Source organism: Excalfactoria chinensis, chromosome 4 (assembly GCF_039878825.1).
Source record: "Excalfactoria chinensis isolate bCotChi1 chromosome 4, bCotChi1.hap2, whole genome shotgun sequence".
Taxonomy (NCBI): Eukaryota; Metazoa; Chordata; class Aves; order Galliformes; family Phasianidae; genus Excalfactoria; species Excalfactoria chinensis.
This window is the reverse complement of record NC_092828.1, coordinates 69,601,500-69,618,572: the sequence shown is the minus strand read 5'-3', so window position 1 is coordinate 69,618,572 and position 17,073 is coordinate 69,601,500. Positions and strand designations below refer to the sequence as shown.

At 46.7% G+C, this 17,073-nt stretch overlaps 1 protein-coding gene across 2 annotated transcripts in view; it reads left to right on the top strand.

The window, feature by feature from the left end:
* The first annotated feature begins 12,289 nt into the window (after positions 1-12,289).
* IL1RAPL2 (interleukin 1 receptor accessory protein like 2) overlaps positions 12,290-17,073 on the top strand; it is a 326,376-nt gene continuing 321,592 nt past the window's right edge. The window contains exon 1 of one of the 2 annotated variants that reach the window (XM_072336404.1): positions 12,290-12,398. The gene's annotated coding sequence lies outside the window, so the exon portion shown is untranslated. Of the gene's footprint in view, positions 12,399-16,540; positions 16,683-17,073 lie in introns of those variants that run through there. The other variant, XM_072336403.1, reaches the window with a different exon arrangement.

Genomic DNA, 17,073 nt, shown 5'->3' with positions numbered 1-17,073 from the left:
CAGATGTTCTTCACTGGATAGTACAGCTGAAGTGCTCCTCGTGGGATAACCTGAGATAAATGCTTCTGTTGGGCTGATTTCTGAGAGACTGAAAGACTGCTTACCATTTTCTAGGATGAAACACCTGCCTTCTGCTGTTTCCTCCTCTTGGGAAAACATTATTCAGGCACCCGGTTCCGTCAGCATTTAACAAGTAAACCCTTCTGTCTTTGTCCACAGCTGCAGTGGGATGGTGCTGCGATGCACAGTGCCGGTGCCTGGGGGTGGCAGGCAGCATAGGTTCTTGGTGCTGCTGTGCCCCTGGTTGGGTGCTGCACCTGGGAGGGGAGAGGCTGCTTCTTCCTCAGTGCAAACACCAGCTGCTGCCTGCCACTTTTGTGCCAGGCATTGGCATGTGCCCGCAGGAGCTGGAATGAGAGGTGCCAGAAGAATGTGCCAGGTTGTGGAGGCTGTCTTGTCTCTGAGTGTGGTTTTGCCTAAACTCGAGGATGTGTATTTGAGGTCTTTTTCCTTTCAACCTTTTATTTCTTTATTCATTTTTTCTTGCCGCTGAGGTTGGGGAATGGAGGGACTACTTCAGGCATTTCAGATACTTCTGACTACCAGATAAATAACGCAAGTGTTGGAGATTAAAGAGTAGGCTTTAATTGCTGATGAATCGATGTGCTAAGCATGATGTGTGTACAGGAGAGGGAGAACTACTCAAGAAAATTACTGCTTTTCACCCTCCTAATTACTGCTGCACTGAGGTCTCAGCAGAGATCTAAGTGCTGCTTCTCAGCTGCTTTGTGTCCATGAGAGAGTTCTGAGAAGTAAGAGGCGATGGAAAATGTTTTGTAGTTGAGGCAGGTCTGATCTGTTCCTGTCCCTTTCTGTCAGCCTGTTCCTTCCTTGAAAGTCCCAGTAGAATCACCTGCTTGGAGGACTGGTGGCATTGCTGCCCTCACGATGGAGCAGAATCACAGCAGTTGCTTTGCAGAGACTGCAGAGCTGGACTGAACACATCAGACATTGTTTTGTTGGTTTCTTTCTTCTTCTTCTTTTTTTTCTTTTCTGTGGGACCAAGACTTGAAGTACTTTGTGAACACTGCTGTCAAAGATGCTTTGTGTCAGCCATGTGCTCAGTGTGCGGCTCAGCAAAGGCTGTGGTTGCTGCAGAGGGAAGTTGAAACACGCTGCTGTGCTTTTTTCATCATGGAGAAAGAGTGGTGTGAGGCAAAGAGGGAAATGTTAAATCTAGTGGAGCTCACTCAAGGCAGAATGTGGTCAGGTAACACCTGCTGGATGAACATTCCCTGGAGGAGCACAGTGAAAACCATGGCCCACGTAAAGGGCTCAGACCTGCTGCGTGGATCTCACTGTGTAACAAAGATATTTCTCTATCCCCAGGGCAGATGTTTTGGATGGAAAATATGCTGTTGAAGTGGGTCATTGCTGTGGGTCCTGCCTTAGAGGAAGTACGAGCACACCTGATGGTTGCAGGGACTGGGAACAGGACCTGGAAATTCTGCTTTGTGGACTCTTGCTATGCTCTCAGAGCTTTGACTGAATACCAACCCATTTTTCCATGCTCCCCTTCTAAGACTTGTTTTTCTGCTCTGCATTTCTCAGGAGGGCACCTCCTTGCATTGTAGGTCAGAGTTTCTGTTGAAAACCAAGTCTACAAATCCCTGTATGTCACAACCATGAGTTGTTGGGACACCTGGGGATGTATTCTAAGTACAGCTTTGCATAGAGCATAGTGTGGAAGGTGCCTATCAGCCTCCCTAGTTCTTTCCTCTGTACTTGAGAAATGTTTGTTCAGAGAGGAGGAAGAGCTCTATCTGCCCAGCCTGAACCTCGGACCTCTGGCTGCAGGGTCCCATACTTCTCATGTGTGACAGCCTCCCTTCCCAGGGCTTGACATGCCCTTGAAACGTGCTCCCTTCAGTTCATAGCAGTTGGTAGCCTGTTTTTGGAAGAGGCTTTCAGCATTCACATATTTCTTTCCAGCAGTAGATGGCAGCAATTTTCTTAGTCCTAATCTGACAAGATCTGCATGTTAATTACTCTCAATTAGTGTATTTTAAAAGCTAAAGGTTTCAGTTGCCCTTTTCAGCATTCATTATTAACTAAGATGTGATCCCTAATTTCCCTTGATGAGGAGTGCATCAGAGGCTGTTCATCCTCTCATGAGTGGCCTCTGTAGAACATCAGAAGGGGAGTCAGTCCCACAGTGGGCAGCAGCAGAGAACAATGCCTGAGCCTGCCTGTCCTGTGCCCAGTTCCTGCACAGCCCTGGAGCATAGCGCTGCTCGAGGCCCAACAGCATGGAGAGCCTCCATCTCCATTGGGGTTTGCCAGAGGCTGGCAAAACATGTGGGCCCTTATCCTCGCTTTCAGCTAGGAAGGGGATAAATAGCCTAGCAAAGAACAAAGTGCAAAAAACCTATGGCAAATGGCTATTTGTGAGACAGATCATTTCAGCTCATTTCTTTTTTTCACTCTTTAAGTCATCAGTGTGTGTGTGTTACTCTGAGCTGACTTCTGCTGCCTCTTGTACATGCTGTGCTTGTATTTCCAGACAGGGGTCATTAAGAGACTCATTTTTAAGTGAAATATTCCTATTCAGTACAAAGGTTTGCAACAGGAGCTGCGAAGTGTGAGAAAGAAATCAGGCAACGTTACTACATGAATCTAAAATATAATGGCTCCTGTTATGTGCCCATAGAAATAACGATGCTGAAATTAGGGAAGCTTCACCAACTTTAAATGAATAACCGATCTCCAGCGGACAGAGAGAAAACGGGTTTTAATGATTGTTTTAAACTAACATTTGGTGTAATAAATGTTTAATGCATTTGTTCTCAAAGAGAATTAACTGCTGTGCCGTGTCTTATTTATGGCACAGGCGTTCTTCTGCTCGATCGTTTCTTCATCTTTACTCTCTTCTGCAGTAAGCTGAGGTTTTTAAAGTTCATGTTCCACTTAAGAATATCTGATAAATATACCCCCCCCCTCCCCGCTACTGCTTTTGATGATGTCTGGTTGACTTGGCTGTGCCATGGGAAATGCATGTGCAAGGCCAAGAATCAGACAAATTTATAATTGGGCAATTGTATTAAAACCACATTAAGCTCTGTTGACCCTGAAGCATTGCAGGAATGATGAACTGCAGCTTTGCGACCGTGTGTGCTTCATTTCTGGTCGGGCATTAGGAGCCCACGTGCTATTTCATGTTCAAAGATGTGCCCTTGGTATAACGCTGGGGGTGAGGGAGGCTGACCTGCCCAAAATCACAAAGAGAATTAGAAGGGGATGAAGAGGGATATGTAAACTAGGGTGTTGTTGTTGTGGAGAGCTGACCTATATAGCAAGGGAGATCAAACCTTTTCTTTTTTGAAGGAAATCAGGTGTTAGATCTGAGCCTGTGGTGGTTCTGCCTGAGCACAGCTACTTCCACAGAGACCCTGGGGGAGCAGAGGGGATTTGGAACACGGTAACAGTGCTTGCAGGTTTAGTGTAGTGAACCACACTGAGAGCCTGAGCAGCTCGAATAGGGCCTTCCAGATCTGCTCTGAGCAATTTTAGCATTGGGGTTTCTTCCTCCTGTAGGTATCTAAAGAGTAACAAGCCAATAAAACTATTGTGATTGAAACTTCTATGAGAGTTCACTTTTTCTGATAACTTTTCAGAGTTGCTGAAGTTTTCCACCAGGAGGTATTACTGAGCCATCCTGACAGGGTCCTCTGCTCTCCTGTCTGTGCTGGAAGTCAGTGCTCCATCCTCTGAGCCCTCTGCTATGATGACACCTGGATGATCACCGGGCCCCATTTTGTTTCTTGAAATCAACAGCAGAAGCAAAGGTGGGTACTAACAAAAATGCTCTTGCTTGCAACTTTGGCAAGTGACTAGTTCTGGTACTAGCTCTTTATCAGAGAAAAGCAGTCAAAGACAGTCTGCTGTTCTCCAGCATCTCCTCAAGGAACTCCTCAATTGCTCTTTTTGCTTGTTCACTTTGGCTGTTTTTATTTTCTCCTTTGTGTATTCAAAGAATGAAAGTGCCTGTGGGACTGGGTGCTCACTGCTGAAGCTGTTTTCTTCCAGGTGCTCTTCTCCACCTTGCTGTTTACCCTGCTGAGAGGGTCACATACACGGTGATCTGAGCTGTGCAGAGCCACCTTCATGCCTATAAGCAAGCATCCTGTTTTTCTGTGGTAACAGGGTCATTTCACTGCAAACTGCTCCCGGCAGAGAAATGCAAGGAAGCGAATATGCCTGTGTGCTTCCAGGGGTGCTTGCAGACTCTAGCTTAGAGCAGCAAGGTGAGCAGGAGGCAGCCCCTTTGGCACAGGGCAAAGGGCTTGTTTTGGAGGAGGTAGCTAGAGAAATGCAGAGCAGCAGCCACCTGCAGGAGGAAAAGGCTGAGCCTAAGTATGGGCATAGCTTGTCCTGGCTCTTGTACACTGCTAGTGTGAACAGAAAGCAGTAGAATGAGGGATGTGTTTTTGTGTCTAAGGCATTTTAGGTGTCTTTGTTCACTCTCAAAGGCATTTTATTTATCTGCTTGATGCCCCTGAAATGCTTTCTCCCTGACTACATCAGCAATGCTGGCGGTCTGTGAAAGCAGGCGGTGTAATGCCTAATGCATTCTCCCCAGGGCTTGGGTTGAAGTGAATTTGGTCTCTGAAATGCTTCAGGCTTTAAAGTGACTGCTACATGCGAGTCTGGGGTCAGTGTCTTCTCTGTGTCTTCTCAGTGGGCAAATTCGTCTCTGAAGGCCTAAGATTTTCTGTTTCTTGCTGTTGTCATTCATTGGAATGTGATGGCCTAGTGCTGTTTTGACCACATTCAGAGGTAGGTGTTGTGAAGGGTTTGCTTGCAGCTTCGCTGTAAAGGTTGTGTGGGGATCTGTGACAGCAGGAACCACTTCCCTTTGTTGGGGATGAAATGTAAGTGCTCTCATTATCAAACATGCAGCACGCTCTCACTGAACAGAGGCTGTGTCTTCTGGGAAGTTGAAAGGCAATGAGTTTGCCTTAGACAGGTAAACTTGCAGTATGAATTCTCCCTGTCTGAGATCCCTGCAGCCTTTGTGATGCAGTCCTCTGAGCCCAGACTGTCATGTACTACATGGCTGTGCAGCTTATCACACAGGGCTCTGGCTCAGCTGATGCCTCTAGGTATCAGCATGAAATAAATATTAATAACACAGGAGCCTCCCTGCATACCATATTGCAGTTTCAGGCCCTCTTATTGATGCTTCTTTGTAGCTGAATAAATACTTGCAAAATCATCTTCTAAGTAAGTCTAGAGCGGAGAGTGAAGGGGACCAGAAGGGTCAGCTGAAATAATTACAAACAGAGGGGGACTGTCATTTGAGACAGTATTAAGCAAGATAAACTCAACTTAATTCTTAGAGCAGGCTAATGAACAGGGTTATGACAGAAGGATGTGTACTAATGAACAGCACAGAAAGGGTTAGTGGGGTTATTCATCACTGTATGTATTTTCAGCATACTAAAGGGAAGCAGAATGAAACTCGTAGGCAACAAACTTGAAGTGGACAAATGGATACTGTTTATACTGTGTGCAAAACTTAACCTTGTAGACCTTGCTTTTACAAGATCATGTGTTGTTACGAGATGCTCAGAGATACAGAAGTGGTCAGGAGTTTACATGATACACTATTTAAATCCATTCGCTTAATTTAAAAGCAATGTTAGTAGAAAGAAGAGGAAACTTTGCTTCAAAAAACCTCATAGAACATAAAGTGAAGGCTACACCGAGCAGAACATCTAGCTTTCCAAACTGTTTGTCTTTGTACACTTGTGAAGAAGAGGTGCTAAGCAGGGTAAAAGTTGGTAAGACTGATGAAACTGCATGTTCTGAAATGGCTGTGTAGGCTCAGAAAGACTGGATTCTAAATTTTTTTGTTTCCAGGTTTTTCCTTGGAATTAGCTGGTTTGAGAAAGCAAGATCACCATCTTCTGATATAGAAGTTGTCATCCTCTTTTCATCAGCGGAGATAGCTCCCATCTAATGGAGAATGTATTTGGTTGTTTGTATTTGGGATATAGATGGTGAAATTTTGATTCGTGAGGCTGAAAATCCAGAAGCTGCCTTTCCTTTAGTTCTGCTCACTTGGTGGAGTTGCCAGAATTCACCCTTGCCTATGTTAGAAAAGGAGCTGATTGGAAAATCTTTGCTGAAAGTAAACGTACAGCACTAGGAGCTCTTCTGCTTTTGTGATAGTCTTTGCATTTGATGTTTGTTTTTTGCTTTCTAGGACTTGCGAGAAGACTCTCATCACCAGCACAAAAGTGATGGCAGTATTTAATGCATGCCCTTTTTTATATCTTTAGATGTTAGTGGAAGTAGGATAATGACTGCAAATTTGACTTTGTTCTAAAGTCGATTACATCTCTTTTGCATGCTTGATCTTATCTGTGGGGATTTCAGTCATGCATATGATCTAGTTATCTGACAGCACTGAGTCATACCTGCGGCTCTGGAGCTGGAGGAACTGGATAGAGTTAATGCTAACCTGGCAAAGTAGAGATGCATTTCATGTTAATGAAATAAAGTAGGTCGTGTTACTTGATGTGGTTTGCGTCAGCTCCTATAAACCCAGGACCAGATTCTGGTCTCAGTTATGTTAGCGCTGGCTCCATTCAGCAGATAGCAGTATTCATTTAGGCAGAAGTAAACCCATTGTTTCAGCTGTAAGTCCCTTTAGATGATGATTTTCATGTGTACAGCAACATGGACCACCAGCATGAGACCTCCTGGACAGTTGGCTGCCCTGTGTGTTAAGCAGGCAGGAACCTGGTGCTCTCAGGGGTTCACTGATGTTCTCCAACTTGGTGTGAGCTGCTTACAGCTCAGAAGTCTCTGGTCCCATACCTGTTCTGTTGCTAAAGCAGCAGCGAGTGTATAAGAAGCACTGTACACTCTGACTGACTGTTGCATAAACCTCATTCCTCTCTTCTGGGATGTGTTTTAGTAGGGGGAGTCAGAACCATTGGCACATCTGGTGAATTTAGCCCTTGTACTGTTCGGTACTGAATTATTTCCAGTCGTGTAACACCTCTGTGTTACATGCAAATAAACTGTAAGCCAGCAGTTCATTTAGCTTCATCCCATTAATACAATTAAATTTGAGACAGCGATCACTAATCACTGCACAGCATCATAAGAATGCCTGGGCATTTGGTGCAATAGAAAGCTTGATTTCTCAGAGAGGGTTTGGGCACATCCAATAAAACTGAATCTTGTTCCTCTGGGGACTTCTGATTCAATCACTGATATCCATGTGTAAACCAGTCAAGAACTTGATTCTTCCTGCTTACGCTGAGTGAGAAAATACAGCTGTGTTAGTGGAGTATTTTAGAACTAAATTTTGGTCAGTGAGACTTCTTCAGTCCCACAGAGACCTTTGGACAGAAATTTACTGTGGTTTTTTTAGCTTTTTGTTTTTTTCCTTTCTTTTTATAAGGGGAAAATATTCCCACAAATGCTCAGGAAAATAAATGAGGAACCAGAAATTCCCAGTGTAGCATCTAGTCCTGCTTAGCTCTGAATGTGGGCATCCACTGAGAGGAGAAGGAAACAGAAATGACTGCAGTGTTTGTTTTACAGTTAGCAGCTTTACACAGAGGACCAGCAGGCAGTGTGCTGCCATTATTGGCCATTTTAATTTTCAGGTGCAGCTGAACAAAGAATTTTGGTCATCGTTCTTGCTGCCGTTCTGACTAAGTATGGCTCAAATCAAAGGACATGAGTTGGCATCTCGTTATTAAAATCACCATGTTGGAAACCACTTTCCGCTCCTGGTTTTGAACCTCTTGCTGCATGCGAGTCATGTCACCCATAACAGCCACCCTACAGCACGAGCATTCAATCCATCTGGTAGTGCAAAGTGCAGAGGCACTCAGACTAACATGACATTATTTACCTTTCTAAATGGGATGTGGAGTGACTTTCTTGCCTCGTTACAGCAGCTCAAGCTCTTACACAAACATGTTAAGCTGCTTAGAGAGAGGGTTGTTTGTCCAGGTAATGCTGCTTTCAGCATGTTACGCTGCGAGGAAAGCAGCTGCTTGACTTTATGGAATTTGGGGATTTCTGGAGGAATTGCCTTTGGGAGAAATTTAAATAAATGATGGAGAGCTTCTGATTTCTTTCCTTCCCTGCCTTTGTTCTCTCTATGCAGATGGGTCTATACGACACTAATAAGGGAGTCATTTAATTATGTGAAGCTGCTCCAGGTAAATGTTATTTACAGATGGCTGAAAAAATTTTGAATTATACTCATTTGCTAAGTATAGCCTCACTCTCAGTGCAGAGATGTTGTTAGTCATCATCAAGGTAAGCTGCAGATTGTATACTCCTCTTTACAGCTTTCTACCCATTTTGTGTGTTTACTTTCTTTGTGATTTTTAAATGGTAACCCTGCAGGCGCTGTGCACATAATTGAAGTAAGCAATCTGCTTGTTTATCCCTGTTTCCATTAATTAAATATGTGCGAGCTAAATTTCCTTCTGAAAAACATGAGATGACATGCATGGGGCCAAAGATACATTCTCTTGGGAGGCTGAGCTGTCAGCTTCGGAGAGGTCTCCAGAGCAGGGCCAGATCCATGTCTGCAGCCCTCCCAGCTCAAGCTGGACAGTGAATATGCAGGAAGTGCGTCGCACCAGAGGAGTAACCCAAGAAGTCCTGTTTTTCACCACTATCTGTGTGAGCCCCCTTGTCCTCTGGGCTTGCTGCAGGAGGATGGACTGGAAAGCAAATGCATGTGAAGCTGCAGCGTTGTTCCTGGGCAATGTGAAAGGGTCCTCCAGCAGTTTCATCCTCTGAGCTCAGAGCTGCCCTGCTGTGGCTCCTGGGTGCTTTTCTGTAGACAGATTTTGTTTTTCTTGCTTTCCTCATTGCTGCCTCAGTGGCTTGAATCCTTGCTTCCATAAATGCTAAAGGTGCAGCTAACAGAATAGTTACTCCTGCCCTACAGCAGCACAGTAAGGCCCAGAGGTACTGTTATTTGCTGAAGCATCTCTGTGGTCCCCAAAGGCAACTCCATTTAGAAGAGGCCTGGCTCTGCAGTGACCACATACTGGAAGTGGACAAGTGATCAGCTGTCAGGCTTAGTCAACAATCTGCCAAGAATGAAACTTCTTAGGAGTAAAATTGAAGAGATCTTCATGTTTCATGCAAAAGCAAACTGTTTTCAGTCTGCCTAAAAATGAGAAGAAAGGAAAGGGGAATAGGCTGTGCTCTACGTGTGCAGGATTGCGGGTAAGTGGAGAAACTCATAATTGTGTGTGGTCAGTGAAAACTGAGCTCTGGTCAAAGTCTTGGGGCAATCGTAAGTAAAACCTTTAGAACCTGTGCTGATTTTTGAAGCTCTTCTTCTTCCAGCTGCCAGGCTGAACAAAGAACCTCAAGGGCAGCAGTCCACAAGGGAAATATGGAGAATGCAGGTTCTCTTCAAAAGGTAAGAGGGGAAAATTTGCACTGCCTGTTATTGTCTGTGGTGTGAGTGGTGATGGCAGGAGTAGCAGTTGTAGCAGAAGCAAGGTGTATCCCAATGCACAGGAAGATCTGTATCCCATACTCCTATGGTAAGGGACAAGTAAACTTATTGTGAGGCACTAGAAATTAATAGACCTTACTGTTGCCAACTTCGATCAGCTTTCTGCCTTGCTGTCAACAGTGCGGAAGCAGATAAAAACTGTGCAGGGTGGAGATAACCATGAGCAGAAGTGTTTTCCTTTACTGTGGGCTCAGAGCCCACCCTGTCTGGGTGCAAAGAGAGGTCTCCTGCCTGTGTAGGAGACCTTGGTGCCTCTGGGGAGTGCTGGAACTGAGCGGTCTGTCTGATCTGCCAACAGAAGCAGCTGAGCACGTATCTATGTGCTTTATGAGATCAGGGCTCACCCCTTTGCAGAATGGGATAAATAAGTGGTTCTTCAAATCTAATGGCATCTCTTGTATGTGTATACACCAGAGTCTCATTGCAATCCTCTGACATCCCCCTTGGTGTTGGGCTGGCCTTGCACACGCTTGCAGCCATGAGCTATCTCATGCAGCTCCCTGCCCAGCCTACACCCCGCATCCCTCTGCTGCTCCTAATAATAATTCTTCCTCTTGCTTGTTGCCTTCCTACAGTGATGGGTGTGTGCCCTTTTGCTCGTTGGGATGCTTGCAGTAAATCATGTGTTGGCTTTTTTTTTTTTCCATTTTGCGTCCAGGAGCAGCTACTTTGATTAGTTTGAAGCAGAATAAAAGACCTTTAAATGGAGAAAATCCTGAAGGTAAGTACTTTTCCTGTAGACTTACTGTCAAGGTACGGCACACACCGTGGCTTTTACAGGGGCCATTTAAAACTGTCATCCAGTGTATATTTTAAGGACAGAGACATAATTCAGACATCTGATTGACTACCTGCAAAGTTGATTCAGCACCGTTCTTACTTTACAATTTTTACTTTTAATAAACCTTGATCTGAGAAATGTTGGGAACTTCAGATATTGTGTTTGCCGCCCTTAGTAGATTACTTCTGCTGCCTGAGTTGTGATGGATTTGCAGTGACAATAAGGTAGAGGAATGGCAAAGTGTGGGAAGGGAGCACTGGAACTGTTGCTGCTGTGCACTTACTCGTTGTCTTCCCTTTGCACTGCATTGCACTGTGCAGTTGCCAATATTTCTCCCAGTGCTGATGGTTCCAGGGAAGGCCATGAGTCAGTGCCCTCAGGTCCCTGCAGAGACCATGACCCTGTCACAGTTCCTCTCTGAGAAATGGAGAAATGACAGTGACCTCTGAGGTACCCCCGACAGACACAGCGTTGCCATTCTTGGGCACCTTGTCCAGGGATTTGAAGCAAGCATTTAGGAAGCAAATTGGACTAGAAGTGTATTTCAGAAAGCTGTCAATCAGTTGTCTGTTGCTTTTAAGCCAGGCTGCTGCTGTTGAATGTGGTATTGCAGCCGTCTTTAAAAGAAGTCTTTCTCTCAGCATGTCTAAATAACGGTGCTTCCTATAACCCTTTTCCTGCCCCTGTTCCCACCTGCCCTCAGACACTCTCATGTCTGATTCAGTGTTTGCAGAGCTCAGTGCCTGCCCATGGCTGCAGCTCTGCAGAGATGTGTTGCTGGATTTGTTGCATGGCGTGGGGTGTTGGGGCAGTGCCTGCAGGCTCCTAATGAGCCCAGGGCTCTCCAATATGTTGACCAGCATCTTCCCAACTCCTGTGCTTTTCATCCACTTTTACACCTTGGCTGCATCTACTCCCCCTCTCGTGGTCACAGGAGATGCTGGCGTTTCTCCCCCAGGATGCACACTGTGCTCCACGTCCTGGTGCTTTTGTCACATTTGTTACAACCATTTTAGACAACTGCTTTGACTCCTCCTTATGTTATTCCCCAGCTCAACAAAGAGCTCCTTGTTTCTCCACCCTTTTCCTGACTGCTGGGATGCATCCCCTCCTCAGGAAGTTTTGGGACATGGAATTTGTGCTGCAAAGGGTATTACTTCACATTACATGGGATGCCTGAAGTCAGTGCCATGGTTCTGCTGCTTGAGCTAAGGCTGCCTGCGATGTGCATGCTCCAAAGCTCTGGTTACTTAAATTCCAGGACAACTGACATATGTCTGCTCAGCTCAGTCAGCTGCCGCTGTACAGCAATTTCCAAATGGTGACTTCTGTATTTTGGAGCTAAGAAAGATGCCTGTGGCTGCGAGCAGTCTGATGGAAGCAGCTCCATGGTCGTCAGAGGGAGGTGGAGGCTGGAGAGCATGGCCATCTGTGCCTGTGTGTCGCAGACGTACCTCCGCACTTGGCCTCTGCCTGTTTTCTGCCAGGGAATATTAATACTCAACAGAGGAATTAATCAAGTGTTGTCAGCGTGGATGTTCTGTTCCCATTAACACAGGGTGTAGCGCTAGTGCGTTTGATGTTTACAAGTACTGCAGTTTTCTGCATAGGTGAGAAACCACGTCTGAAATACATCGAGCCATTTCTTAAAGAAATTGAAGCCAATTTTAGAGTATTACCGCGTTATCACAAGCCAGAAGCGCTGGCAATCAGAGGTGTTTTGAAGCTGTTAGCTCCAGTTTCACTGACTCGTTTTGTGTTTTTGTCTTTGGTAACATTCATTACTTTTGAGGAAATGAATGCACTGACAGCTTGGAGGGCAGGACTGGCTTTGGCAGATGGGGAACAAAACAGCACACCAACGTGCCGGTTCTAAAGCCACCATGCAGTCTTTGAATCCATAAATGCTTCTCTTCACAGATGTCCTGGGAGAGGGGAATTCGTGCCCTTAGAGTAGCCGCACAGATGAAACAGAGGATGAAAAAGCTTGAGCACAAATGTCTTGATAATAAACACAAATGTGCTTATTGCCGTGTATTAAAGGTAAGAATGGAAAAATGACTTTGGTATGTTTTTGCTTTGTTCGCTGCTACTCCTCTTCATGGCAGGCTAACCCTGTGCTCCCGCTTCATTCGAAAGACAGTTATCTTTTTGGGAAGCATCAGAGACTCAGACTATAATATACCACTTAACCTTGAACTTCACATTTCAGTAATGGTGCTGGTCAACTTGAGGAGGAGATGTTTCCTTAAGGTCCGACACAGGTAGTTAGGTTTGATGTAAGATTTCTCTACCTGTGAACGAGGACGTGAAACGAGGCTGAACATTGATTATGGTTATTTTCACCACGTTCATCCCCTGCTCTGAAACTCTATTTCATTTTGATCCGAAACATTTTTCTTTTCCTTTTGCCAACTGACCTGGAAAATCCATTGTTCAAGTAAATCTAAGCTACCCCAAAGACAGAACTTCTGTTCAGAGAAGTAATTTGTTTTTTCTGCCATCAGTCCATTTGTTATACCCCTTTCTCTTCATTGTTATGATTTGCTCTGTTCTGTGGCCTGAAATGTGATAATCTGAGCAGAACAGAAATGCAAAATGGGAAGACTTTTACGACCTGATTTAAAACTTCTTTTGTTTGCTGCAAACACAGAGAAGGAAACAAAGTGCCACATTAATTTCTTCCTTTCTGGAAGCACCAGCAAAAAAAATGGAGATGGGAAAGAAAAGATGTAATAGAAAAACATAAAGCTCAACACCGGTACTTGTTGATTTCTAGGTTTTATTTCCTTTTTATTTTTTAAGATAGAATTTTCAAACCATCCACTTGCAGAAATTTGCATTTTATGAGGAAAAAGTTACAAAATATGATGAGATCGTTTTAGGTAACTTACCTCTTTTTCCTTGGCTTGTGGCATCTAAAACTAACTGTGCTTGTCATCTTCTCAGCAATTTCTTATCATTGAAGTTAAAATATAATCTAAGCTTGCACCAAATTAGCTTTTCCAAGATGAGTTTGCCAAACTCTGTATTGCAGTGGGATTTCTGCAATTACAATAAGATGCTGCCAAAGAAGAATGATCTGTGGAATACAAGGGAATGCAGTGCTGATGAGCATCCCCAAGTCCCACAAGAGGCTAGAAAGAGCACAGCTCGCATTCTGTTTTTTGTCTCTGCTGGGGTTATGCAGCACAACTGGGAGAGGATGACAGCAGAAGAAATGAGGGGCTGATGGAGGGCTTTTCTCTGCTGTAGGGTGTTCTTGCTGCTCATTGTGTGGCTGCGTCCTGTCTGGAGGGCAGTACGAGAGTTTGCATGTCACCGTGTGGTAATTATTTCTACTCCTCTCCTCCTTGCTCCAAATTGATTATTGGTTCTCCCTGCAAAAAGCGAAAAGGCTGCATTTGTCTTCGTCTTGTCTGAGCAATTCCCAATGGGCAATGAAAGCATTTCCACTGTCTATTGGTGGATTTTACACTCCTGCTCAACAAACTCTTCTGCGCATGAGGAACAAGCTCTATTTGAGCAGTTCCACTAACAAGCTTCTTGGCTGCTGGCTGGATTAAGGCAAAGTTAGACTTTGTCTGATCTTAATTAATCCCAGGCAGTGCTTCCCTTTCTGCTGTTGGCTGATCACGAGAGACGGGTGGGTAGCCAATATGCTCCGACTACATCATACAGTGCCTGCCGCACGAAGACGTTACCTGTGCTGTAAACCTGTCACGTTATTCTTTGGAGGAGGGAATTCTTATTTTCTAATCCATATACTTACACAGAGTAACACTCTTACGTGCAAAGTGCTTAATGATTTCACTTCAGCCTTCAAGCACAAAAGCAGGAAAGTTATCCTATTCTATACCTAACTACTTGTTAGTCTTGTTGGTATCAAATATAATCACTGCGTAGAAGACAGTACATTTGTCTTTCTCTTGAAGTAACACAGGAAGAATGTCAGATGCAAAGTGATTGTTGAAGTTTTGAAGCAGCATTTACTGCTGCTTTATGCTGTGTGCAACGTCAGACAGCAGCAGTGACATACTGGGCGAGTACCTCCAACCACAGGGAACTGGCACCCTATTAAACCTCATTCTCAGCAGAGCTGAACTGGAAATATGTTACAGCACAGCCCTGTTTTTATCTCCTGACAAGCAGTGATCAGAACCATGTTGCCACAGCCAGGCAGGGTTCTCCCCCTGTCTGTTTACACCCTCCTGCACAGAATCCTTCATCTGGTCTCATCCACCCGCTGATGTCCCCCTGGTTCCTCTCACAACAGGCTTGCTTTGGTTTTGGCTTTTGTCCCAGGGAAAGGCAGCGCTGCCAAGTCTCTCTGTGCTGAGCTCCTTCCTGTGCTCTGCTGTTGCAGCCTCAGCATCTCACATCCATTGCAGCAGTGCTTCTGCCTCTCTGCTCCAGCCACGTGGATGCTGCTGGCAGAGCAGCCCTGAGCAGCAACACAGGTGGGCACGGCACAGGGTGGGTGTCCATGCCCTAAGGATCTGTCCCAGTCACCTGCTTTTAGAAGGGCTGATTGTGTGGCCTGACTGCAACGGGGTCACCCGTCAGCTTGGTGTCATGAATTGCTGGGGAAGGGTGGTGGTGCTTTTGGAGGGGCTGACTTGGACTGTGGCCTTTGACTGTGGGCACTGCATGGTGGCACGGTCTGTTCTGAGCAGCAGTGTGCACACACGCTGGGTGCCCATGCGTGGCTGTAGTTCCCAAAGATCAGCCCGCAGTCTGTGCTGACAGAAGGCACAAAGTCAATTAATGGGACTTTGTGCAGCTCTGAATTCTCTCATCTCGTCATCTTCCTGTTCAAGCAAGAAACACGTGAAAATCATGCAGATGCAGAAGCGGAGCCTCACTGCAGGACTGGGGGTCTCCTGATGGCCCTGCTGGTGCTTTGTGGGGGCAGTGTCCCCAAGTCGCCCTGCTCTCTAACTCTGGAAAGCAAGCTTTTCAGTGGGAGCTCTGTGGTTTGGCTTTAAATAGCAGAAGTTAAACCACTGATGTGACTGAGGCTGGACACTGAAGCAAGGTGCTCAGCGGGCAGAGCCATCCATCCCTGCTGGGTGAGAAATGAGAGCTGGGGGAGAACCGCTGCTGGTGGCAGCCAGAGGAGTGCTGGGGCACTGCTGAGTGTGAGAGATCTGGGTGAGTCTGTGCATGCAGAGATTAAAATAGATCAAGAACGTGTGTCTGGGGCCTCTTCCAAAGCTAACTGAAGCCTGTGGGAAAGAGTCTTTTTCTCTGAATTGAATGGCATTGGATCCAAACCCTGGAAATACATCACAGGATAATTTGCTTTAGCGGAAGGAGTGGAGAGATCTAACAGACTGACAGTTGGGAGCACGGTGGGGTTTGAGGTGATGCAGTGAGTGCCTGGCTCACCCAGACTCCGACTCTGTGGGCATCTCTTCGTGGTATGGACAGTAATGACTGAGAAATCTCTCCCTCCCTCGCTTTTATCAGTGTGTCAGCTGCGTTCTCCTCTGCTCTTTCTCTGTGTCTGCACCTGTGATGTCAGCTGGGGTCCTTCCACTGCTTTGTAACACACCGTAAGGAAAAAAAATGCCACAGATGAAGGCCAGGTGGGCCTCATTACTGTGACGGTGTATCAGTTGCAACCAGAGCAAGGGGAACAAATAAGCTTTGTACAGAACCAGTCTGAGGCATATTCATTTTTATGAATAACGTGTGCGTTCTCATAGCGTCGCACGGTAATTACCTTTCTTTTGACTTACTCTAAAGGCTGAAGTATGTCTGCTGATACCGCTTTATCCGTTCATTTCAAATCGATGGCATTGTGAAATACAACTTCACGGAGCTGTAATTCAAAAGTCCGTGGGATGATTCATTTCAAGGCTTTTCATCTCGTAATTCAGCTACAGAGTGACTCGAGTGCGCAAATTGATAAACAATTTGACAGCGAGCTCTTTGATGCTGCAGTCCCAGCAGGACTGCGGGAGCCCGGGAGGGCTGCCTCCTCCTAGCTGGCGGAAAGCTGTACCCGGGCACAGAGCCGGGGCGGCTTTATTGATCCGCGCTGCTCTAGTTTTGCCCCTGCTCTCCTCTCCTGTCCCGCCGCTCCCGGCTCCGTCTCTCTGCGCGGCGCGGCCACCAGGGGGCGCTGCGGCTCTCGCTGCGCGGGGCGGGCGCACCTGCCGCGTGCGGAGCCGTCGGCGCGCGGGCAGCGCCGTCCCGCGCCGCTCCGCTCGGAGAAGCGCCGCGCGCCATCGCCGTCCGCGTGCGGCGCGACACCGCAGCGCAGCGCCCGCATCCCGCGGCGTGGGACGGGGCGCGCCGGCATGGAGACGTAACCGGGAGGTAAGAGAGCGGGGAGCCGCGATTCCTGCTTCCATACAGGGGGAAAAAAAAGTTGGGGACCGCGGGACGGGGCTGAAAGGGACGGGACCGAGCGGCGCAGCCCCGCACGGCATAACCCCGGCCGAGCCCGGGCGCTGCTGTCCGCCCCGCTACTTATCGAGGAACTTTTGCTCGCGCGGTACGCGGAGCTCGCAGGAGGTTTGTTCCGAATTATTCTGCGATCGGCACTTCAGCCGCGGAACGGCGCGTGTGCGCGAGCAGCGCTCGCAGGTGATGCGAGGAAGAAGCCCCGGTGTGGCACGGCCGCCCCGGGTGTCCGTGAGCGCCGCGTGGCCGGAGGAGCTCCGGTGCGTCCCGCAGCGCCCCGCGGTAACGAGGAGCCCCGCGCCTC